Source organism: Nelumbo lutea, chromosome 1 (genome assembly GCF_056320005.1).
Source record: "Nelumbo lutea isolate HS-2025 chromosome 1, American lotus-T2T, whole genome shotgun sequence".
In the NCBI taxonomy this organism is placed as follows: Eukaryota; Viridiplantae; Streptophyta; class Magnoliopsida; order Proteales; family Nelumbonaceae; genus Nelumbo; species Nelumbo lutea.
Window position 1 is genome coordinate 55,727,217 of NC_142684.1, and position 25,492 is coordinate 55,752,708.

Genomic DNA, 25,492 nt, shown 5'->3' on the forward strand with positions numbered 1-25,492 from the left:
CTGGATCACTTCTCAATTGAGGCGGCCACTTTACAAAGGAGGCATCCTTGATTGCCATGATAATTTTCCCTCGCTTCATGTTGAGGGGTGTGAAGCTTGGTCTTTCAACCGGGGGAGCTCGGGGATGAAAATCTGACTTGTTCCCTCCTCTGGTTGGGGACTTGCTCTTCTTCCTTTTGCTGCCACCATTGTGCGAGTTGTGGTCCTCTCTCCTCCTTTTTTCTGCTAGGGATCCGGTTCGCTGGTTCATCTCTTCCTCAGTCTCGATGAACTGATTGGTGAGCTTCAAGAATTCTGTGATGTTTTTGGGTTTGTTTGCCACTATGTGCCACTTGAACTCTCTATGAACGATCCCCCTTTTTGCTGCCACAAGTCTCACAGTTGGGTCTAAGTTCGCGATTAGTAGGCAAGTGTCCTTAAAGTGTTTGATATAGCTTCAAATCGACCCCCCTTCCCTTTGGACTACACTGAGGAGACTCTCTTGTGACCTCGGGCACTTCTTACTAGTGATGAAGTGTGCGGTGAACAATTGTACGAGCTGCGCCCAACTTTTAACTGTCCCAGGCGCAATGTTTCTATACCAAGGGCGGGCTACCCCTTTGAAAGTTGTGGAGAAGACGACGCACATGCAGGTTTTGTTAGCCCCAATGAGATGCATCTGGGATTGAAAAGAATCCACGTGGTCATTTGGGTCGAAAGACCCATCATACTTGTCCAAGGGGGACCTTGAAGTTTGTTGGCATCGGGGAGGCTAGGAGCTCGGGGGATAGCAGAGAGGGGCTGCTTTTGTGACTCCCGTGCTTACCTCCATTTTACATTTAGGCTGCTCAAGTCAGATAGACCACGTGAACTGGCCAGGATTTACTGCTCGAGGTACTTCGGCATGCCTCCTTAATTGTTGCTAGACTGGTTCCGCAGTGATGCTATTGACCTCCGCACTATCAGAGGGTGCTTTGGTCAGAAGTGACTCAGACTACCGGCTACTATGGACTGAATTGTCTTGCCTAGAGTCCTCAGCTAGGACCTTGAACCGGTTCCCTGCGAGAGTGCTTTTAGGTCGCGAAGGCCGAAGTTGGCTGATTCTGGTGGGCCGAGTTTCTCTCGACCTGCTTACTTGTTGAGAAATGGGAGGGACTTGTCTTTCCCTCTTGCTGTGAGATGAGACTTAGGAGGTCTCTCTCCAACGGGGACAACTGCTTTGGTGGCGAGGCTTGCTCGGGGTGATTGGACACTAAGGCAGGGTTGGTCGCTGGTTCTGTTGCAGTGGCGGAAACTGCCGTTGGTACATGTGGTGTAGAACTTGCTGTTGGTACTGCTGGAACTGCTGAACCTGCTGCATTTGGGCTTGGATAGCCTGTACATAGTATACTAGGTTGCTTAGTTGGTTTTGTCCTCCGGGGAGAACTATAGATGGTTCAACGGAGGTCGCACCCACTACAGGGGGAAGTGGGGTGTTCACAGGTTGAGTTGGTTGGGGCACAATAGGTGCTGGGATCCCACCCGTGGGGATCGGTATGGTGAACTAGCCCATATAGGCAGTTGGGAACTGGGGTTTCCCCTAGGGGTGTTTGCCTCTCTGTGTTGTCCAGCGTTGCTGGAAGAAGCCATGGGTTTGACTTTGAGTTTTTTTAGGTTTTTGGAATGGAGATGAGAAGGATTTTAGTAACAAGTTTCCCATAGATGGCGCCAATTGATGTGGCATAATTTGGCTACTCCCTGCTGGATGCTGATGTGGCTTCTAGCAATGATGAGAATTAGGTTTCTGAAAGAGAAGGGTCCGAGATCCCGGGGTGGCTCACCTGGTGAAGACACTCCGATGGCTAAGTTAGAACACAATGATAGTAGAGAGCTTGAAGATGATAATAGTGAGAGAGATAGAGAAGGGGGTGGTGTCTCTATATACTATAGCCCAGGTGGGTAGGTGGAACGGTCACTGTATCCCTGCAGTGATGGGACCTGATGCGGCGCGTTAGGTGGATGAAACACCGCCAAACGGTAACACTGTCACTTTCTGTCAGAATGGGGAGTTGGTGAGCTAATGTTACCGTTACAAGCGCAATCCTGATGGGATACAAAAGTATGGAGGTGTGTTCCTCAAGGTTGCCAAGTGGAGGCCCGAATGGTAGGCAAGCTGTCTGATAGCGAGCTAATTGGTAATGAGCTTCTCGAGCTCGTGCTCAAGTCTATCCTTGCCATGAATGTTGAAGCACCTTCGACCCCGGGGTAGGTCACACACCCGGGCTTGACATGTGGTGAACTTGGTCCCGTTATCCTTGTTGTGATCTGGTACTGGGAGGATCTTAGCCCGAAGTGACTTTAGTTCGGGGTATTAGTTCATCTGAGCTCGCTTCGCAGCAAGCTGATCTACGCTGAGCTATCACTCGTGTTAAGTCATTTCCATGTGTCAATCTGATCATGTCGAGTTGTCATATATGCTGAGTCATATCCACGTATCTCTTGATTACGAGGTCGGGCCAAATTCCCCTTCATCAGGTTTGTTCAAAACCTAGCGTGTTTCAAGATTTCCAAATCAACCATAGGTGAACTAGGATGGCCACAATAGGATAACGTACCCCCTCGAAGCTTGGGATTTTTAGTCAACCTATAAGCCATTCTTGAAGAGAAGGAATATCTCTTGATCAGATAGTAATGTTGAGCTGAACCAGTTTCTCACAACGAAGTAACATTTAGGCTATGTATGGAGGCCAAATGAACATTTGGCAAGTCAAACCCAAAAATTTTATGTCCCATGTTTGAGCTAGTTATCTCTACTTTTAGAAGGCTATAAATGGACTATAGGAGATGGATTGAAAATTGACACATAGATGCAAATCTATGGATTCAACATGGCTCTGTTGGGCTTCAGAAAAAAAAAAAAAAAAAAAAGAAAAAACAGAAAAAAGAAAAAGCATGGCTCTATGTGCAGTGGAAGGAATATCTCTTGATCTGATACTAATGTTGAGCTGAACCAGTTTCTCACAACGAGGAAACTGGATCCTTCCATTTTTGTCGGAAACGACTTCCTTGAAAAATGAAAGTAAAAAAGAGGGAAAAAAAATCGAGAACCTCACTTCAACTTCAACAGGGAATTTCTGCTTTGAAGAAATAATGGTGAATAAACTATGAAGTCGATCTGTGAAAGCTTATTCACCTTATTCCAGCAAGTAGATGTGAAAAGTAGAGGTAAATTCGAATTTGAAACTTGCAGTTCTTCATGTTTCATCTGGTTCGAATCTGAGTCTCTCTTCTTCTTCTTCTTCTTCTGTAGGTTTTCCATTTTGCAATACTTACAGAGGATCATTTGCGCAGAGGTGGAGTGTGCCATTTTTGTTGAGATTTTAGTGGTATATTTCATGCGATTTCAGTGGTATGTTTCCATCCTCTGTTATGTTACCTGCTGGTATTTCCATCATCTTTTGCATTACGTACAGAGGAAAACAAAGATTATCTCACATGTAGCCGAAGGCACCGACATCATGAGCACCAACTGCATTTTGAAAAGAAACACAATTCAGAGATCAATGATCCAATAAATTTTTAAGATTACATCCACCAAAGAAACAATAAATCATGAAATTTAAGATTACATCCACCGAAGGCACCGACATCATGAGCACAAACAAATCAGGATTCTTATTATAATACTTATTTGTCAATTTCGGACTCTTTTCATAAAAGAATTTATTTTTTTAGTTTAGAAATTCCTAGTTGTACAGTTTATTGGTTTCTTAGTTGTTTTCCAATTATAGGTCAATTTAAGAAAGCTAGAATAGATAAAAGGAGCTTTTCTGGAAGGAATAAAGACAGTTTATTTACATTTTTATTTTTGCTCTTTTCGTCTCAGTTTTCTTGCACAAAACCAAACTATATCAGCCATGGTTTCCACCAGTTTCTTCAGACTCTAGTGGTTTTGAAACTGCTAGAACACAGCCCTTTCTACCCTGAACTTAACAAGTAGTTTAGGGATTGCTTTGCTGGATTGTACAGCACGACTATTCGTGAACCCTGCTTGTTATGAAGAGATAGGAAATCCATCACATGGACGCCCAAAGATTGAGGAATAAGGGGCGAATTTCAAAAAATTTTCTCTCCCTTCAACTGAGAATCGAATTCCCTATTTAGAAAATCATATTTTTAAGGATCATTCTTGAACCATAAACAGAACCAGATCTGAACCAAAAGGAGTAGGGAGAGATAATACCTGATACAGAGAAATAATATCTCTCAATGGAGGTGTTCACGCCCAAGGTAGGATCCAAAATCTGCTCCCACTGAAAATGGCGCAGTGCAGGGTGGAGCAGAATCAGCAGCGTTCTTCCAAAAGAATTTGATCCTTCTCAAGAATCACCTGGACGGCTTGTGAATACAACTCCCACCAATCTTTTCTCCAAATGATTGGAATCAAGATCAAATCTTGATTTCTCCCAAGGAATGGAGATCGAACTGCTGTAGGCGGCGGCTACAAAAAAGGAGGCGGCAAGAGAGTATTTGTAGGGTGCAAAATTCTCTCTTCTGTGATTTTAGCTCTGAAGACAAGACTATTGCTGGTGGTTGTCTGTTGTGATGTGTCTAAAGGCTGCCGCCCCCTCTTCCTTTTATAGACTTAAAGGGATTAGCTCCTAATCCCATTAGGAGTTGCCAACCCAAATCATATCTGGATTAGAAGTCCCTTTAAGATAAGGGATAACCCTTATCTTATCTATAGATTAGATCAGTCATCTCCTAATCTAATTAGGAGGTTTCAAGATCTAAATCTTAGATCTTGGACTCTCTAAGGGGATAGGGTGTGGGCCCAATCCTATCAGCTGATCTATCTCAGAATTCGCCCCTTAAGTGACTAATCAAATTAGCCCAGTTCGAAATGGGCTTAAGGCCCATTTAAGGTTATGTATTCATTTAGCCTTCCAAACTACTGCCCAGTTGGGCTTCCTTGTATGGCGTGGGATCCAAACATTGATCTACACATCAGCCACATGGGTTCAGCCCAGCCTTTGTTACAAGACCTGGCTGAATACACTATTATGGACAGAGCACCCCCTGAAACCCATCAAATGGGTTCTATGGGCCCAACACTTACCCTAAGTGGTCCTTGGGCCAAGCCATCTTGTAACACCTAGGGACTATGGGCAGATGCAAGATTAGCCCATCAGGTATTATCTTCAATGGTCTTACACTTAAACTCTCAGCTCATAATGATCATACACTGCCCGACAAGAGAGGACCTCTCCCTCGGCTGCAAGGAACAGTGTTGCACTCTCTCAAGTATGGGTCCTGGGAATTAAAACCTTTTGAAAATCATTTCAAAACCATAATTTATATACTTTTATATCTCATATAAAATAAATTTTGCAAAACAAATTTCAATGATTGAAATCAGCTGCTGGCAGTCTTGGTTTCCATTAGTGAGAGTGCACCCCTGATCATTACCTTTGTTCGACAAAGGGGCTGATCTTGTCACTATGATCACCCACTCAGATGAATTCTCAGATTGTCCCAACATACCCAGGTTTTGACCCCCGCTAAGGATCTCACTGATTGGTACATCAAAGACAGCCTAATCCGACACCTAGTGCAGTATCATAATTGAGTCTAGGGGTCGGGTGTAACTTTCCAGTTTTGCCAATTAATCTCCAAGGTCCAGGGAAATACTGGAAATCTGGTCCAGTTCAAAGATTCAATTAATCCTACACTATATGTGCCTAGGGTCTCACCCCGGTAGCTGAGACAAGCCACCCCAACCGACTTGGTGGCACTACAGTGTCAGCCTTGTCAAGATAGTTCTCCGTAGACCGACCCACTGGCTATGAACATTCTAAACTAACACGAGTCTCATTAAGTATCCAACTTAAGGGTATTACACAGAAACATACCATGGGAACATGAATCAAAGGTGCACTTTTATTCATTTACAATAAACTCATAAAGTACATCATTTTGATTGAAGCTAAGGGCATACAAAAACTGTCTAACAACTCCCACTTGCACTTAGGTCCAATCAGGTACTAGCCAGAGCCCCATGCTTTCCACTTGTTTCTCAAACACTTTCTGTGATAGTGGCTTTGTCAATGGGTTTGCTACATTTTCCGCTGACGCTACTTTCTGAATCAGGACATCTCCTCTACCAACAATCTCCCTTAGTACATGTTACTTCCTCTCGATGTGCTTCGACTTCGAGTGGGCTCGTGGCACCGTAGCCTGAGCAATAGCTCCATTGTTGTCACACAACAATGGGATGGGTGATGTTGTAGACGGAAATACTCCTAACTCGTGAACAAACTTCTTCATCCATACGGCTTCTTTGGCAGCCTCACTTGTGGCAATGTACTCGGCCTCGGTCGTGGAGTCTACAGTGGACCCCTGTTTGCTGCTTTTCCAGCAAACAACACACGATCCTATCATGAAAACATATCCAGATGTAGACTTTCTATCATCTGGATCTGACTGGAAATCAGCATCTGTATACCTTTGGATCTGTAGTGAATTACCATCGAATACTAGACAAATTTTTTTTGTCCTTTGAAGGTACTTAAGTATGTTTTCCACAGCAGTCCAGTGCTCCTGCCCTGGGTTGGCCTGAAATCTGCTTATTACACTCACTGCCTGAGCAATGTCAGGGCGAGTGCACAACATGGCATACATGATGCTCCCTACTGCAGAGGCATAGGGAACGTCTTTCATGCCATCAATCTCCTCAGAAGTCTTGGGAGACATCTTCTTAGAGAGAGTGACTCCGTGCCTGAAAGGAACATTTCCTTTCTTGGAGTTTTCCATGCTGTATTTTTTGACTATTTTGTCAATGTAGGCAGATTGGGATAATCCTATTATCCACTTCGATCTATCTCTATAGAGTTGAAGACCCAGTATATAGGAGGCTTCTCTAAGATCTTTCATAGAAAATTGCTGTGAAAGCCATACTTTTACCATAGTCAACATTCCTACATCATTCCGAATGAGTAGAACGTCATCTACATACAGAACCAAGAAGGTAACCTTATCTCCACTGTACTTCCTGTAAACACAGGGTTCATCCGGGTTCTGCTCGAAGTCAAGCGATTTGATAGCAGAGTCAAAACAGATGTTCCAACTTCTAGAAGCTTGCTTAAGTCCATAAATGGATCTATTAAGTTTACATACCATGTTTTCCTAACCCATAGCTATGAAGCGTTGCGGCTGCTGCATCTTCAGTAAGATCTTCATTCAGGAATGCAGTTTTGACATCCATTTGCCAAATTTCATAATCATGGTATGCTGCTACAGCTAGCAGGATCCTAATGGATTTAAGCATGGCCACAGGCAAAAAGGTTTCCTCATAATCGATGCCCTCATTCTGAGTGTACCCTTTCGCCACCAGACGAGCTTTGAAGGTGTTGACCCTACCACCGGGGCCCTTCTTCCTCTTGTAAATCCATTTGCAACCGATTGCTTTTACCCCAGAGGGCCGATCTACTAGTGTCCAGATTCCATTGGTCTCCATTCAGTCCATCTCTTCTCTCATGGCCTCCACCCACTTTGGGAATCTATGTCCAACATAGCTTCTGCGTAAGTCACGGGATCCTCCTCACTAGTCAAGGTTTCCACTAGGTAACTATCCTGGTCATAACCATAACGGACTAGTGGCCTGGATACCCGAGTGGATCTTCTAGGTTGGTCACTACTTGGAACTTGTGGGACATCTCCCATTGCTCCTGAGCTCTCCTCATCAAGAACAATTTCCTGACGATGGGTGTCCAAGATGTAATCGGTCTCCAAGAATTGGGCATTTTGACTGCAGAACATTTTCGGCTCACTTGGGTCATAGAATAGGTAACCTACAGAGCCTTTTGGGTAGCCTACAAATAGGCAATGACTGGTCTTGGATTCCAACTTGTCTGCACTCGTTCTTTTAACGTGTGCTGGACAACCCCAAATCTTCAAGTGTCTGACACTTGGTTTCTTTCCGGTCCAAAGTTTATATGGAGTGTTCGGAACCGATTTGGTTGGAACCTGATTCAGCACATAAATTGTAGTCTCTACTGCATAACCCCAAAAGGATGTGGGTAACTCTGAATGTATGAGATGTGACCAGACCATATCCAATAAGGTCCTATTCCTCCTCTCTGAAATACCGTTAAGTTGTGGTGTAGTAGGATGAGCTAATTGTGATACTATCCCATTGTCCTTTAAGTAGTCCCTGAATTTGTCAGAGAGATACTTGCCACCTCTATCAGATCGAAGGGCTTTAATTTGTCTCCCCAACTATTTCTCGACCTCTTGTCTAAACTCTTTGAACTTTTCAAAGGATTCAGACTTGTGTCTCATTATGTACACGTACCCATATCGTGAGAAATCATCTGTGAAGGTGATGAAATACACGTGTTGATTCCGTGTCCTAACACTCAGGGGACCACATACATTAGTATGTAACAAGTCAAGTGTGCTTGTACATCTTTCAGGCTTACCATTAAATGGCCGTTTTATCATCTTGCCTTGTAGGCAAGGCTCACAGGTGGGAAGATTTTTACAGTTATAAAATCCAAAGGACCATCCTTTACCAACCTTGTGATTCGGTTAACATCGATGTGGCCAAGTCAGTAATGCCATAGACACGTGGGATTAACTGTATCACGGGCTCTCTTCTTGGGGATTTCAGCCGACATAGTTTCGGTTATGTTAGTTTCTAGAGAAGGATGTAGAACATAGAGACCGCTCTCCAGTTTCCCGTATGCGATGAATCTGTTATTTCTTTTAATAGTAATCGTATTATTAAAGAAGACAGAATAACCATCTGCACACAGTTTTGAAACATAAATCAAATTTCTTCTTAAGTTTTGTACATAAAGACAATCTTTCAGTACAACTTTTCCTTTTTAAAAATTAACTCCACGGTTCCTATTGTCGCGGCTGCAACAATTGCAGTAGTCCCCAAGTAGAGATTGACTTCTCCTTCACTCAGCCTTCTGCTTACCTTGAATGCAGTGAGTTACACGCATGAGTTGAAGCCCATGAGTCAATACACCAGGACGTAGAAGCTACCAATAAATTGGTTTTTATAACACAAGTTTTGAAATTACCTTTCTTGGATTCCAGGTAGGCAGGACAATTCATTTTCCAGTGGCCGATCTTCTTGCTGAAGTGACAGGCATCCGATGCTTTGTCTTTCTTCTGCTTCTTACCCTTTGTGGCTTTCTTCAGAGGCTTCTTTGCCTTCCTCTTTCTCTTGCCCATTTTTCTAGCTTCAACAAGCATAGCTATAGGCTCATCCTTTTTAATCAGTTCTTCAGCTCTTTGCAACATATTGTTGAGCTCTTGCAAGCTGACATTCAGCTTGTTCATGTTATAATTCATGATGAATGGATTAAAGGAAGGAGACAAAGAATTAAGGATAGCATCTATCTGGGTTGCAAGGTCCAACCCGGATCCAAGAGCCCCCAGTTCGTTGATGTATCCCATCATCCGAAGACAATGGTCGTGAACTTGTTGGCCCTTGGAGCTTTGAGTGGTCATGAACTGTTTCAAGACCTTTTGTCTAGTAAAACAGTTATGCTCTTCATACATCGTCCTTAGGCTGTCCAATATATCCTTGGCAAGTTCGATCTGATCGAACTGCCTCTGTATTGGGTTGTCCAAGGAGGCAATGATGTAATGCCGGGCTAGGGAGTTTTTCTCCTCCCATTCCTGATAGTCTCTCCTTCGGGCCTCAGAAGCCCTGTCACCCGGATGCTCCGGGGCAGGATTCTTTGCCACTTTGTCCATCTTTTCAGAAGCTAGGACCAGCATAAGGTTCCTGTACCAGTCGGCATAGTTTGGGCCCTTAAGCTTGTTGTCGTCAAGAAGCTTTGCAAATGATCCATTTGCCATTTTATGATAAAAGATCAAACATCAGTCCACAACCTAATTTGAGTCATGTTCATTTCATAGATATGGATTTTAATCTACGATCCATTTCCATTTATTCATCTTTGGAAATGTGGGAAATCACATAGGGTGCATGGAGCCAACTGTTTCAGCTGCATAACCCCACCACCTTTCTGTGAAGGATCATATCTACTCATCATATGAGTTTTCCCTTTGGCCTCTGTCAGACAAGGTTCAGAGCCATTTTCAGGTAAACCTTTCTGTCTAGTGAGTGCATACTCATCATATTTGTGAACATCAAGGTACCGAGAGAAATTTCCCATTTTCTGGTGAAGCCCCTCCCACATCGGTCTATGACACCCCTATCATCTTATGAAACACTCAGACAAGCCCAACAGAAAATGGATAGCCCATTTTCTGGTGCATTTCCTCATTACTGAAGGACCCATCCTCATGCTAATGATGGAAGGCCTTTAGAGAGTTCATCATATGAATCTCCCTATCACTTGCACTCATATTAGCTGGAGGGAACAGTTAATTATGCCCTAGTTTGATTTAGGTCAAACCAAAATGGCTCCCACTGACTTTCATAAAGCTAGATTTCGGTGGGCCTTAAATCGGCTAGGGTTCCGCACGTAACCTGTTGATGAGGTGTGGGACTCACCACTGAGGGAGGTCATCCAATAACCAAAAGGGACACCATGGCAATGATGTGCATTCAGCCATGGTGTGCGCAAGAGCCACTGTCGAATGAGCATGGGCCAAACACTTATGGCCCATGTACGGAGCACATCACACATCCAAACATCTCATGCAGGGATAAATTGATCCAATAAATTAATTTTCTGTAAGGCCCATTGGAAGCCCGTTGAAAATCCATAATATTAACATTTAATATTATCTAGGTATATGGGCTGAATTAGGGTTACCTAGTTCGCCAATATAGCTTGATCCTTTAAAGTGGGCTTTTAGCAGTTTTAACTATTTAAAACTGGGCTTTTATAGGTTGGGCCGAATTAACCATTTAATTAAATATCAATCCTCAGGCCCATTAGTGGGAAAATTAGGGCTGACTTTCAGCCTTGATTAAACCCTAGATTTGGTCCAAACAGTTTGAACCAATCTTGGTTCGAATGGGTCTAGGGTTTGATCTTTAATTAAATCCTTAATTCAAGAAAATAATCTGAAATTAAATAACTGATAAAAGAAAATCAAGAATCAGTTAATCAGGGCTATTCGCACACTCCATCCTGCAAAACAGAGGTTAGTTCATAGATTGCAGTTTCTCAAACTGCAAATCACAGATAGCGAATGTCCCATTTGCGAAATCTCCTTCTCTGCGCCGCCATCTTCGATCCAAAAATAAAAATAAATAGAAATCCTATTTCTATTAATTATTACATCATATTGAATGCCTATACATTGAGTCTAAAAATAAAAAAAATTATTTACAAACAAAATGTAATAAATAAATTCAATAAATTGCAAATCTTGTAGTTCACCCTGCGCAAACCAATAATTCGATCTCCTGTTGTACGGACCGCCAATAAATCAAGAAAAATTATAAAGAACTATTCTAAATAATAATCAGATTTATTTAAAATTAATTTCAGATTATTTTCCCATCTGTTTTGGGAACAAATTTCCCAAAACCCATATCTGCGCAAATTGGGTAGAACGCCTTCTCCCTATTTGCGCAGGTTCAGATTTGAAACAGAATGGTTCAAGATTTGAACCTGGCTCTGATACCACTAAAGGGATAGGAAATCCATCACATGGACATCCAAAGATTGTGGAATAAGGGGGCAAATTTCAAAAATTTTTCTCTCCCTTCAACTGGGAATTGAATTCCCTCTTTAGAAAATCATATTTTCAAGGATCATTCTTGAACCATAAACAGAACCAGATCTGAACCAAAAGGAGTAGGGAGAGATAATACATGATACAGAGAAATAATATCTCTCAATGGAGGTGTTCACCCCCAAGGTAGGATCCAAAATCTACTCCCACTGAAGATGGTGCAGTGCAGGGTGGAGCAGAATCAGTAGTGTTCTTCCAAAAGAACTTGATCCTTCTCAAGAATCACCTAGATGGCTTGTGAATACAACTCCCACTAATCTTTTCACCAAAAGATTGGAATCAATATCCAATCTTGATTTCTCCCAAGGAATGAAGATCGAACTGCTATAGGCAGCGACTGCTGGAAGGAGGCGGCCAGAGAGTATTTGTAGGGTGCAGAATTCTCTCTTCTGTGATTTCAGCTCTGAAGACAAGACTATTGCTGGTGGTTGTCTATTTAGATGTGTCTAAATGTTACCGCCCCCTCTTCCTTTTATAGACTTAAAGGGATCAGCTCCTAATCCCATTAGAAGTTGCTAACCCAAATCATATATGGATTAGAAGTCCCTTTAAGATAAGGGATAACACTTATCTTATCTACAGATTAGATCAGCCATCTAATGGGCTCTATGGGCCCAACACTTACCCTAAGTGGTCCCTGGGCCAAGCCAACTTGTAACACCCAGGGACTGTGGGCAAATGCAAGTTAAGCCCATCAGGTATTATCCTCAATGGTCTTACACTTAACCTCTCAGCCCATAATGATCATACACTGCCCGACAAGAGAGGACCTCTCCCTCGGCTGCAAGGAATAGTGTTGCACTCTCTCAAGAATGGATCCCGGGAATTAAAACCTTTTGCATATCATTTTGAAACCATAATTTATATACTTTTATATCTCATATAAAATATATTTTTCAAAACAAATTTCAACGATTGAAATCAACTGCCGGCAGTCTTGGTTTCCATCAGTGAGAGTGCATCCCCGATCATTACCTTTGTCCGACAAAGGTGCTGATCCTGTCAATATGATCACCCAATTAGATGAATTCTCAGACTGTCCCAACATACCCAGGTGTTGACCCCCGCTAAGGATCTCACTGATTGGTACATCAAAGACAGCCTAATCCGACACCTAGTGCAGTATCATAATCGAGTCTAGGGGTCGGGTGTAACTTTATAGTTTTGCCCATCAATCTCCAAGGTCCAGGGCAATACTGGAAATCTGGTCCAGTTCAAAGATTCAATTAATCCTACACTATATGTGCCTAGGGTCTCACCCCGGTAGCTAAGACAAACCACCCCAACCGACTTGGTGGCACCACAGTGTTAGCCTTGTCAAGATAGGTCTCCCTAGACCGACCCACTAGTTGTGAACATTCTAAACTAACACGAGTCTCATTAAGTGTCCAGGTTAAGGGTATTACACAGAAACATACCATGGGAACATGAATCAAATATGCACTTTTATTCATTTACAATAAACTCATAAAGTACATCATTTTGTTTGAATCTAAGGGCATACATAAACAGTCTAACATGTTACACCTTAAAGCAGTAGCTGCATTAAAAATATCCAAATTTCAGAAAAGATAGATGCAAAAGAAGTAGTACTAAAGTTATGTTTGGTTTGAAGGAAAAAGTTGGGAAAGGAAAGGAAAGATGAGGAAACCTTTACAAACTTTGTATATGTTTCCCTACCATTCCCTTCCTTTCCCTACCTTTTCCTTCAAACCAAACATAGCCTAAAGGGAAAAAAATTATCTACAATGTTCTCTTGTTACACAAGACAGCCTGAGTTACGGGAGGAGAGAGAGTTAATGGCATGATTAATGAGGAGAGATAATTGGACTGGTTAATGAGTACTACTAAAGGGGAAAAAATTAGCTAAAATGTGATGTTGTTACACAAGATAGCTTGAGTTATTGGAGGAGAGAGACTTAATGGTGTTAGACAGTCTTGTATGCCCTTAGCTTCAATCAGATTTGAAGTACTTTTGCTATTTAGTGGAAATAAATTAAAGTGCATGTTTGATTCATGTTGTTTGGTATAATTCTGTGTAAGACCCTAAAACTAAACACTTATAGAAACTTGTGTTAGTTTTAAATGTTCACAGCCAATGGATGAGTCTGGGGAGATTTATCCTGCCAAGGCTGATACTGGTGTGCCACCAAGTGTTGGGATGGCTTGTTTCGGCCATTAGGGTAAGACCCAAGGCACATGCAGTATGGGATTGCTTGAACCCTTGAACCGGACCAGATTTCCAGTATTGCCCTAGACCTTGGGGACAGATGGGCAAAACTGGAAACTTACACCTGACCCCTAGACTCGATTATGACACATAACTAGGTGTCGGATCGGGCTGTCTGTAATGTGTCAATCAGTGAGATCCTTAGTGGGGGTCAAAACCTGGACATGTTGGGGCAGTCTAAGAATTCATCTGAGTGAGTGGTCATAGTGACAGGATCAGCCCCTTTGTCGGACAATGGTAATGATCAGTAATGCACTCTCTCTGATGGAAACCAAATTGCCGATAGTTGATTTCAATCGTTGGAATTTTGTTTTGCAAAATAAGATATATATATATATATATATATATATATATATATATATATATATATATATATGTATATGTACGGTTTCAAAAGATTTGCAAAAGGTTTTAATTCCCGGGATCCATGTGAGTAGAGAGTGCAACACTGTTCCTTGCAGCCGAGAGAGAGGTCTTCTCTTGTCGGGCAGTGCTTGATCATTAAGGACTGAGTGGTTAAGTGTAAGACCATTTAGGATAATACCTGATGGGCTAATCTTGCACCTGCCCATAGTCCCTGGGTTTTTATAAGATGGCTTGGCCCAGGGACCACTTAATGTAAGTGTTGGGCCCATAGGGTCCATGTGATGGGCTCAAGGGGGTCACTGAGTCTTTTAGTGAATTCGGATGGGCCTTGTAATAAAGGCTAGGCCGAACCCATGTGGCTGGTGTGTAGATCAAAGCTTAGGTCCCACGTCATAGAAAGAAGCCCAACTGGGCAGTAGGTTGGAAACTAATTAAACACTGAACACTTAATGGGCCAAAAGCCCATTTTGAACTGGGCTGATATGATCACCAGTTCATAGGGTGAATCTGAGATTAGTGTTAGTAAAAGGATTGGGTCTTTGACTTTATCCACTCTAAGAGACCAAATTCAAATTAGATTTGAATCTGGTAACCTCCTGATAAGATTAGGAGTTAACTAACTTAATCTGCAGATAGGATTAAGATTAACCTCTATCCAAATACCGGTTTGGATTGGGATAACTCCCAAAATATTGGGAGGTTTCTTAATCAAGAAGAAAGAGGAGAAAACCCTAGCAGAAATATCTGATTTCGAACTGGGGGTTTGAGTAAGCAAGAAACACATCCTGCAATCTGAGATTTGATCTCTCACAGACTCCAGAGAGAAGAGACAATTCTGCCCTCTTCGTCCCTGGACTTCTCCTCCTTCAGCCGCCGCCACTACCTGTTGGAAGATTGGATCTTTGCAGCAATAGAAAGTCAAGAAAGCAGTTCTTGACAATAGTCTTGCAAGAAAGACACTATGATTCGGTGTTCAAGGTTTCTAGAGGGTTCTTGTGAAGAATCCAGTGTGTAGAACGCACCCTGCTGGTTCCGTTCCATCCACAGTTGTGTCATCTTCAGCAGGAGCAGATCTTGGTTACTTCTTTGGGCGTGAACACCAACTTTGGGAGATATTATTTCTCCAGATCAGGTATAATCCTTCCTATTTCCTTTTGGTTCAGATCTGGTTTGTTTATGGTTCAAGTAGGATCATTGAATAATGTATTCTAAATTTAGGGAATATGATTCCCAGTTGGAAGAAGGTAGGAAATTTTTTTGAAATTCGCCCCCCATTCCGCACCTTTCTTGGCATCCATTAGATGGATCCTACCATTCTTTCAAATGGCATGGTTAAAGAGGAGAGATAATTGGAGCTAATGAGAAAGAGGAGAGTTGACGGTGAGATAATGAGGAAAGAGAGTGAGAAAAGTCTTAAAAGTGATTGATTAGCTACTTGAGTTACAAAAAAAGAAAAAAAAAAAAAAACACAGAAAAAAGTAGACATCCTTGTTTTAGTGTATATATAGATTTCTTGAGGCATGTATCTCAAGATTGCAGGTCCAGAACTTTCTCCCTGATATGCCTTCTCATGCTTCAAAGCAATCCCTACTCAAGGTTTCCTTGGAGGAATGTGGCCTCTGGCTTCTACTACATGTAGCTAGGGTCAATTTGCAGCCAACTTCACATGTACCACATGGACTGTTCATAAGATTGCTACCATAGTGAAAGAATGGTAGGATACATCTAATGGACGCCAAGAAAGGTGCAGAATGGGGGGCGAATTTCAAAAAAATTTTCCTACCTTCTTCCAACTGGGAATCATATTCCCTAAATTTAGAATACATTATTCAAGGATCCTTCTTGAACCATAAACAAACCAGATCTGAACCAAAAGGAAACAGGAAGGATTATACCTGATCCGGAGAAATAATATCACCCAAAGTTGGTGTTCACGCCCAAAGAAGTGACCAAGATCCGCTCCTGCTAAAGATGACACAGCTGTGGATGGAACGGAACTAGCAGGGTGCGTCCTACACACTGGATTCTTCACAAGATCCCTCTGGAAACCTTGAACACCAATCCTACTATCTTTCTTGCAAGACTATTGTCAGGAACTGCTTTCTTGACTTCCTGTTGCTACAAAAATCCAATCTTTCAATAGGTAGTGGCGGCGGCTGAAGGAGGAGAAGTCCAGGCACGAAGAGGGCAGAATTGTCTCTTATCTCTGGAGTCTGTGAGAGATGAAATCTAAGATTGCAGGATGTGTTTCTTGCTTACTCAAAACCCCCTAGTTCAAAATCTGATATTTCTACTAGGGTTTTCTCCTCTTTCTTCTTGATTAAGAAACCTCCCAATAATTTGGGAGTTATCCCAATCCAAATCAGTATTTGGATAGAGGTTAATCTTAATCCTATCTGCAGATTAAGTTAGTTAACTCCTGATCTTACCAGGAGGTTACCAGATTCAAATCTAATTTGAATTTGGTCTCTTAGAGTGGATAAGGTCAAAGACCCAATCCTTTTACTAACACTAATCTCAGATTCACCCTATGAACTGGTGATCATATCAGCCCAGTTTGAAATGGGCTTTTGGTCCATTAAGTGTTCAGTGTTTAACTAGTTTCCAACCTGCTGCCCAGTTGGGCTTCTTTATATGGCGTGGGACCCAAGCATTGATCTACACACCAGCCACATGGGTTCGGCCCAGCCTTTATTACAAGGCCCAGCCGAATTCACTGAAAGACTCAGTGACCCCCTTGAGCCCATCACATGGACCCTATGGGCCCAACACTCACATTAAGTGGTCCCTGGGCCAAGCCATCTTATAAAAACCCAGGGACTATGGACAGGTGCAAGACTAGCCCATCAGGTATTATCCTAAATGGTCTTACACTTAACCTCTCAGCCCTTAATGATCAAGCACTACCCAACAAGAGAAGACATCTCTCTCGGCTGCAAGGAACAATGCCGCACTCTCTACTCACATGGATCCCGGGAATTAAAATCTTTTGCAAATCTTTTGAAACCATACATATACATATATATATATATATATATATATATATATATATATATATATATATATATATATATAATTTTGCAAAACAAAATTCCAACGATTGAAATCAACTGCCGGCAGTTTGGTTTCTATCAGAGAGAGTGCATTACTGATCATTACCATTGTCTGACAAAAGGGCTGATCCTGTCACTATGACCACTCACTCAGATGAATTCTCAGACTGCCCCAACATGTCCAAGTTTTGACCCCCACTAAGGATCTCACTGATTGGCACATCAAAGATAGCCCGATCCGACACCCAGTGACATGTCATAATTGAGTCTAGGGGTCAGGTGTAACTTTCCAATTTTACCCATCTGTCTCCAAGGTCTAGGGCAATACTGGAAATCTGGTCCAGTTCAAGGGTTCAAGCAATCCAATACTGCATGTCCCTTGGGTCTTATCCTGATGGCCAAAACAAGCCATCCCAACACTTGGTGGCACACCAGTATCAACCTTGGCAGGATAAATCTCCCCAGACTTATCCAATGGCTGTGAACATTTAAAACTAACACAAGTTTTTATAAGTGTCCAGTTTTAGGGTCTTACACAGAATTATACCAAACAACATGAATCAAATATGCACTTTAATTTATTTCCACTAAATAACAAAAGTACATCAAACCCAATTGAAGCTAAGGGCATACAAGACGGTCTAACAGCTCCCACTTGCACTTATGTCCAATCTGGTACAAGCCGGAGTCCCATACTTTCCACGTGTTTCTCAAACACCTTCTGTGTCAGTGGCTTAGTGAATGGGTCTACCACATTGTCCACTAATGCTACCTCTTAATATCATCCTCCCGTACATCCAGTGTTGTCATACAACAGTGGAATGGGTGATGTACTGAATTCCAAATTTAGGAATGAACACCTTCATTCATAAGGCAACCTCACTTACGATAATGCGCTCGGCTTGGGTTGTGGACTATTAATTTGCTACTCAGGACCTCTATTTGCTGACATTCAGGAAACAATACACGATCCTATCATGAAAACTTATCCAGACGTAGATTTTCTATCATCTGGATCCGACTGGAAATCGGCATTTGTATACCCCAGAACTTGTAGTGAACTACTCTCGAATACCAGACAAAACTCTTTTGTCCTTCGAAGGTATTTAAGTATGTTCTTCACAACAGTCCAATGCTCCTGCCCTGGGTTAGCCTGGAATCTGCTTACCACACTCACCGCCTGAGCTATGTCCAAGCGAGTGCACAGCATAGCATACATGATGCTCCCTACGGCTGAGGCATAGGGAACGTCTCTCATGCCCTCAATCTCCTTAGAAGTCTTGGGAGACATCTTCTTGGAGAGAGTTACTCCATGTCTGAAAGGAACATTTCCTTTCTTGGAGTTTTCCATGTAGTACCTTTTGACAATTTTGTCATTGTAAGCAGCCCGGGATAATCCAATTAATTGCTTTGATCTATCTCTATAGAGTCGAAGACCCAGTATGTATGAAGCTTCTCCAAGATCTTTCATGGAGAACTGCTGTGACATCCATACCTTGACCAAAGTCAATATTCCTACATCATTCCCAATGAGTAGGATATCATCCACGTACAATACTAAAAAAAGTAATCTTATCCCCACTGGACTTCCTGTAAACACAGGGCTCATCCAGATTCTGCTCAAAGTCAAACGTTTTGACGACAGAATCAAAACGAATGTTCCAACTCCTAGAAGCCTGCTTAAGTCCATACATGGATCTGTTGAGTTTACATACCATGTGTTCCTGACCAGCAGCAATAAAGCCTTGCGGCTGCTGCATGTAGATATCTTCACTAAGATCTCCATTCAGGAACGCGGTTTTGACATCCATTTGCCAAATCTCGTAGTTATGGTATGCTGCTACAACTAGCAGGATCCTAATGGATTTAAGCATGGGCACGGGCGAAAAGGTTTCCTCATAATCGATGCCTTTTTCTGAGTATACCCTTTCACCACCAAGCGAGCTTTGTAGGTCTCAATCCTGCCATCGGGGCCCTTCTTCCTCTTGTAGATCCATTTGCAACCAATTGCTTTTACCCCGAAGGGCGGATCTACTAGAGTCTAGACTCCATTGGTCTCCATTGAGTCCATCTCAGCTCTCATGGCCTCCACCCAGTTCTGGGAATCTATGTCTAACATAGCTTCCGCGTAAGTCACGGGATCCTCTTCACTAGTCAAAGCTTCCACCAGGTAGGTATCCTGGTCATAACCATATCGGACTGGTGGTCTGGATATCCGAGTGGACCTTCTAGGTTGGTCATTACCTAGAACTCGTGAGCTCTCCTCATCAAGAACTATTTCCTGACGGTGAGTGTCCATGATGTATTCAGATTCTAAGAATTGGGCGTTTCGACTGTAGAACACTCTCTGCTCACTTGGGTCATAAAATAGATAACCCACTGAATCCTTTGGGTAGCCTATAAATAGGAAATGACTAGTTTTGGATTCCAACTTGTCCACACTTGTTCTTCTAACGTGTGCAGGACAACCCCAAATCTTCAAGTGTCTTACACTTGGCTTCCTTCCGGTCCATAGTTCATATGGAGTTTTCGGAACTGATTTGGTTGGAACCCGATTCAGCATGTAGATAGCAGTCTCTAATGCATATCCCCAAAAGGATGTGCATAATTCTGAGCGTACGAGAAGTGACCGGACCATGTCCAACAAGGTCCTATTCCTCCTCTCTGAAACACCGTTGAGTTGTGGTGTAGCAGGAGGAGCTAGTTGTGACACTATCCCATTGTACTTTAAGTAGTCTCTGAATTCGTCAGAGAGATACTCGCCACCTCGATCCGATCGAAGGGCCTTAACTTCTCTCCCTAACTGTTTCTCGACTTCCTGTCTGAACTCTCTGAACTTTTCAAAGGATTCAGATTTGTGTCTCATTAGGTACACATAACCATATCGTGAAAAATCATCGATAAAGGTGATGAAGTACACGTGTTGATTTCGTGTCCTAACACTCAGGGGACCACATACATCAGTATGTATTAGGTCAAGTGTGCCTCCAGATCTTTCAGGCTTACCATCAAATGGCCTCTTAGTCATCTTACCTTGAAGGCAAGGCTCACAAGTGGGAAGAATTTCTACGGTTAGAAAATCCAAAGGACCATCCTTTACTAGTCTTGTGATTCGGTCAATACCGATATGGACAAGTTGGTAATGCTAGAGGCACGTGGGATTAAGTGTATCATGATTCCTTTTCTTGGGATTATTGACCGACGTAGTTTCGGTTAGGTTAGTTTCTAGAGAAGGATGTAGAACATAGAGACCATTCTCCAGTTCCCTGCATGCGATGAATTTGTTATTCCATTTAACAGTAATCATATTACTAAAATAAACAGTATACCCATCAACACACAGTTTAGAAACAGAAATTAAATTTCTTCTCAAGTTCTGTACATAAAGACAATCTTTAAGTACAAGGACTCCTTCTCTAAAAACTAATTCTACGGTTCCTATCGCCGCAGCTTCAACACTTGCAGTCGTTCCCAAGAATAGTGTCACCTCGCCATCACTCAATCTTCTGCTAACTTTGAACACCTGCAGTGAGTTACACGCATGAGTTGAAGCCCCGGAGTCAACACACCACGACACAGAAGTAATTAACATATTAGTTTCTATGACACAAGTTTCGATGTTACCTTTCTTAGATTCCAGGTAGGCAGGACAGTTCCTCTTCCAGAGGCCGGTCTATTTGCAGAAGTGACAGACATCCGATGCCTTGTTCTTCTTCTGCTTCTTGGGTTTGGCAGCTTTCTTCTGGGGCTTCTTTGCCTTTCTCTTTTTCTTGCTTGATCTGTCAGCTTCAGCAAGCATAACCACAGGCTCATCCTTCTTTAAAAGATCCTTGGCCCTCTGCAACATATTGCTGAGTTCCTGGAGCTGGCATTCAGCTTATTCATATTATAGTTCATAGTGAACGCATTGAAGGAAGAGGGAAAAGAATTCAGGATGGCATCCACTTGCGTGCCAAGATCTAGCCCGGATCCAAGATCTTCAAGTTCATTAATGTATCCCATCATCCGAAGACAGTGGTCATGAACTTTCTGCCCCTTGGACATCTGCACGGTCATGAACAATTTCAGGACCTTCTATCGAGTAAAAAGGTTTTGCTCTTCATACATTGTTTTTAGACTGTCCAATATGTGCTTGGATAGTTCGATCTGATCGAACTGCCTCTGTATTGAGTTGTCTAATGAGGCAATGACGAAGCAGCGGGCTAGGGAGTTCTTATCCTCCCAATCTTGGTAGTCCCTCCTATGGGCCTTAGAAGCCCTATCACTCGGACGTTCCGGCACAGGATTTTTCTCCACCTTATCTAACTATTCAGAAGTTAGGACCATCATAAGATTTCTGTACCAGTCGGCATAGTTTGGGCCCTTAAGCTTGTTATCATCTAGAAGCTTTGCAAATTGACCGTTTTCCAATTTTTGATAAAACAGCAAAAACGTTAGTCCACAACCTTAGTTTGATTCATGTTACCTACATAGATATGGCTTTTAATCTATGTTCCATTTCCATTTATTCATCTCTGAGATTTTCCCTCCCTTCTCAGTGACGGAGACGACAGAATGTTTCTGGAAATGTGGGAAATCACATAGGGTGCGTGAAGCCAACTGTTTCAGCTGCATAACCCCACCACCTTTCTGTGATGGATCATATCCACTCATCAGATGAGTTTCCCTTTTGCCTCTATCAGACAAGGTTTAGAACCGTTTTCAGGTAAATCTTTCTATCCAGTGAGTGCACACCCATCATATTCGGGTTACGCCAAGGTACCGTGAGAGAGTTCCCATTTTCTGGTGAAGCCCCTCCCACATCGATCTATGACGCCCCTATCATCTAATGAAACACTCTAACAGATCCAACAGCAAATGGATAGCACAATTTTATGGTGCGTTTCCTCATTACTGATGGACCCATCATTGTGTTAATGATGGAAGGCCTTTAGAGAGTCCATCAAATGGATCTCCCTATCACACGCACTCATATTTGCTTGGAGGGAACAAAATTATGCCCTAGTTCTAATTTAGTTTAAACCAAAGTGGCTCCCACTGGCTTTCATAAAGCCAGATTTCTGGTGGCCTCAATCGGCTAGGGGTTCCGTACGCATCCCTTTTCAGGGTTGTGGGGCCCACCCACCAAGTAGAGAGGGGTCATCCAATGACCTTAAGGGACACCATGGCAATGATGTGCATTCAGCCATGGTGTGCGCAAGAGCCACTAACGAATTAACATGGGCCAAGTGCTTATGGCCCATGGTCGCAGCACATCATACATCCAAACATCACATGTAAAGGAAGAATTGATCCAATCAATTAACTACTGTAAAGCCCATCAAATGGCCCATTTAAAACATAAAGCCCATACAACTTTTCTCACAACAATGGGCTTTTGCAGTTTTAACCCTTTAAAACTGGGCTTTACAGGTGGGCCGATTTAATCCCTATAATTGAACATCAGATTTGGAATAATCAGTGTGAGAAATATGGACTGAAAAACAGCCCCTTTCGAATCTCAGATTCGGTCCAAACAATTTTGGTCCAATCTAGTCCGAAATGGTCCAAAACTGATTTTCAATTCAAGAGAGATCTGAAATTAATAATTTTTTATTTTAAATAATCACAAATCAAAAATATGGATTGTTCGTACCACCTACAAAACAGAGGTTAATCACAAAAGTTACAGTTTCATAAACTGTAAATCGCAGTATGTGATTTCTCCATCTGCAAATCTCCAGTGTCGCCATCTTCTTCCTTCTTCTTTAATCAATAAAATAAATAAAAAACAGAAATCCTATTTCTATTAATTAATTACAATCTTGATCAAATCCTATACATTCAGTCTAGAAAAATAAAAAAAAATTATTTACAGACCGAATAATAATGAAAGGAAGAAAAAAGGGTGTGCAGACTATCTACGCCAAATCTGCACTACGATCTCCAGGTTCGAACAGTCCATTAAATAAAAAATAAATAAAGAACAATTCTAAATAAATTTTTGGATTTAACAAAATTAATTTCAGATCAAACGCCCTTAACAAGAAACCATTTCTTGAAAAAAAAAGGAAAGCAATCTGTGCAGATCTTGGCAGAACATTTTTTGTTCATCTGCGCAGGGTCAGATCTAATTTTCTTTTGGTTCAAGATTCAAACCTGTGGCTCTGATACCACTAAAAGAATGGTATACCAGATTTCCAGTATTGCCCTGGACCTTGGAGATAGATGGGCAAAACTTGAAAGTTACACCTGACCCCTAGGCTCGATTATGATACTACACTAGGTGTCGGATTGGGCTATCTTTGATGTACCAATCAGTGAGATCCTTAGCGGGGGTCAAAACCTAGGTATGTTGGGACAGTCCGGGAATTCATCTGAGAGGGTGATCATAGTGACAGGATCAGCCCCTTTGTCAAACAAAGGTAATGATCGGGGATGCACTCTCTCTGATGGAAACCAAGACTACCGGCAGTAGATTTCAATTGTTGAGATTTTGTTTTGCAAAATATATTTATATATATATATATGTTATGGTTTCGAAATGATTTGCAAAATGTTTAATTCCCGGGATCCATGTAAGCAGAGAGTGCAACACTATTCCTTGTAGTCGAGGGAGAGGTCCTCCCTTGTCGGGCAGTGTTTGATCATTATGGACTGAGAGGTTAAGTGCAAGAGCATTGGAGATAATACCTAATGGGCTAATCTTGCATCTGCCCACAGTCCCTGGGTGTTACAAGGTGGCTTGGCCCAAGGACCACTTAGGGTAAGTGTTGGGCCCATAGAACCCATAAGATGGGTTTCAGGGGGTTCACTGTCCATAAACAGTGTATTCGGCCAGGCCTTGTAACAAAGGCTGGGCTGAATCCATGTGGTTGATGTGTAGATCAATGTTTGGGTCCCATGCCATACAAGGAAACCCAACTGGGCAGCAGTTTGGAAGGCTAAGTGAGTACATAACCTTAAATGGGCCTTAAGCCCATTTCGAACTGGGCTAATTTGATCAATCAATTAAAGGAGGCGAATTCTGAGATGGATCAACTAATAGGATTGGGCCTAGACCCTATCCACTTAGAGAATCTAAGATCTAAATAAGATTTAGATCTGGAAGCCTCCTAATTAGATTAGGAGATGACTGATCTGATCTGCAGATAAGATAAGGGTTCTCCCTTATCACTTAAAGGGACTTCTAATTCAAATATAAATTGGATCAGCAGCTCCTAATAGGATTAGGATCTGATCCCTTTAAATCTATAAAAGGAGGAGGGAGTGGCAGCCTTTAGACATGCAACCTAAGACTCTTGTCTTCAGAGCTGAAATCATAGAAGAGAGATTTCTACAACCTCTGCAAAATCGCTCTTGCTGCCTCCTTCCTGCCGCCGCCATTACCTTCAGTTCAATCTCCAGTTCTTGGGAAAAATCATGATCTGATTTTGATACCAATCTTTTGGGAAAGATTGATTGGAGCTGTACTCACAAGCCATCCAGTTGATTCTTGCGAAGGGTCAGGTTCTTTTTAAGAACATTGCTGACTCTACTCCATCCTGCACTGCGCCATCTTCAGTGGGAGTAGTCTTTGGATCTTTCCTTGGGCATGAACACCTCCATTGGAAGATAGTAATTCTCCATATCAGTTACATCCTCCCTCCTACTCCTTTTGGTTTAGATCTGGTTTGGTTCATAGTTCAAGATTGATCATTAAAAAATATGTTTTTCTAAAATAGGGAGTTTGATTCCCTACAAAGATGGGAGAAAGTTTTTGAAATTTGCCTATTCCATTCCGCAAGACTTGGGCGTCCATGTGAAATTCGCCCAGTCCATTCCCACTTGTGAGCCTTGCCTTCAGGGTAAGATGACAAAGAAGCCATTTAATGGTAAGCCTGAAAGATGTATAGGCACGCTTGAGCTTATACATACTAATGTATGTGGTCCCCTGAGTGTTAGGACCCGTAACCAACACGTGTATTTCATTACATTCACCGATGACTATTCTCGGTATGGTTATCCTTCAAAAAGTTCAAAGAGTTCAGACAAGAGGTCGAGAAACAGTTAGGGAGAGAAATTAAGTCCCTTCGATCAGATCGAGGCGGCGAATATCTCTCTGACAAATTCAGGGACTACTTAAAGGTAAATGGGATAGTATCACAGTTAGCTCCTCCTGCTACACTAC

The 25,492-nt window shown here is 42.2% G+C and overlaps 1 long non-coding RNA gene across 1 annotated transcript in view; it reads left to right on the top strand.

Moving 5' to 3' along the window:
• Positions 1 to 3,046: 3,046 nt before the first annotated feature.
• Positions 3,047 to 25,492, top strand: part of LOC148874653 (uncharacterized) — a 28,425-nt gene continuing 5,979 nt past the window's right edge. Inside the window, exons 1-2 of the long non-coding RNA XR_016104462.1 lie at positions 3,047 to 3,183; positions 3,269 to 3,367. This is a non-coding gene — a long non-coding RNA (uncharacterized LOC148874653). The remainder of the gene's footprint in view (positions 3,184 to 3,268; positions 3,368 to 25,492) is intronic.